Genomic DNA, 1457 nt, shown 5'->3' on the forward strand with positions numbered 1-1457 from the left:
TCTTCCTGAGATGTTCCTGAGATAGTTGACTACCTGTGAAATTGGTGACTTACTCCTAGGAGCTCTGGCAGACTAGTGCTAACAACTTGGCAACAAAACATCAAGAAGCCTGGTGTGGCAGGGAATGCGCTTTCCCCCTTTATAAGCACAGACTGCTAATAAACATTGAGCCTTGAACAGGGAATTGTCTTGGCTCCATTATTTCTCTCGACCATCTAGTTTCTCTCTTTCAGCCCCAGCCTGCCTCCCAGGTGTATCAGGTCTTTGTAAGCCGAGGGCCGGCTTGCTACAACCACCAGTTATTGTTCCTGATTCTAATGAATGAATGAATCAAGTATTACGAGTGCTGCTGTTACAGCTGCTACCTTGGCACTCCCTGCAGGAGTGACTCCTGTTCAACAGATACTAACAAATTCAGGACAGTTGCTTCCGGTGGTCAGAACAGCCAATGGTGCCCAGTATATCTTTCAGCCTCAGCATTCAGTTGTTCTACAACAAGTTATACCACAAATGTAGCCTGGTGGAGTACAACCACCTATTATCCAGCTCTACTTTCTGGAGGGATTTCACCACAGACAGGTGTCATCATCCAGCCATAGCAAATCTTATTTACAGGAAATATGACTCAGGCCATTCCTATAACAGTGGCAGCACCCATACTGGCACAAGCACAGATACCTGCAGTTGGACAACAGCAACCACAGGCCCAACCTGCTCAACAGCAAGCTCCATTGGTACTGCAAGTTGATGGAACAGGGGACACATCTTCTGAGGAAGATGAAGATGAAGAAGATTATGATGATGATGAGGAAGATAAAGAGAAAGATGGAGCTGAAGGTGAAAGAAGTAAATGTCTATAAAAGCTTTGAAAAGAAAAGGCAGTCATCATTCACTATTGTATTTGATGTTCAGCACACAAATTATATGCTTTTTCCCCCAGAGACAGAGAGTGGTGGATGCTTGTGCTTAATTAGCTTTGTCCTTATACTGTCCAGTACCCAAACCTAGGGAGGGGTGCTGTACACTTGGAAGTATGAGTCTTCCTAAGTCAGTTAATATTTTCATCACAGTCCATTGTAGGCATGCTCAGGACCTAGATAATCCCTCATAGATATACCCTGAGTGAGGTATGTCTCCTATGTAATACAATATAGGTCCTGTAGATATTAACAGTAATTCTTATAAGCTCATTTTAAAGGTATGTGTATCAAATGGGTATTATATTAATAGGGATAGTGAGAACAGTGCAAATCAAATTCTTTCACTTAGTTATTCATAATGTGGTTTAAACATAATGTATTGGTAAAACAGATAGATGTAATTGATTATCTCTTTTAGTGATTAAAAAGGTATGATGGTGTATGGGGAGAGAGGAAACTGGAGAAAAACTGAATGTGACAGCTCAGGCCAAATTCATCCTTGGCCCTTTTTGTTGTATTCCATAGCAGGTCCTCAAT

At 41.9% G+C, this 1457-nt stretch overlaps 1 pseudogene; it reads left to right on the forward strand.

Moving 5' to 3' along the window:
* The first annotated feature begins 321 nt into the window (after positions 1-321).
* Gm34440 lies at positions 322-860 on the forward strand (annotated as a pseudogene).
* Positions 861-1457: the final 597 nt, after the last annotated feature.

This window comes from Mus musculus, chromosome 14 (assembly GCF_000001635.26).
Source record: "Mus musculus strain C57BL/6J chromosome 14, GRCm38.p6 C57BL/6J".
NCBI lineage: Eukaryota > Metazoa > Chordata > Mammalia > Rodentia > Muridae > Mus > Mus musculus.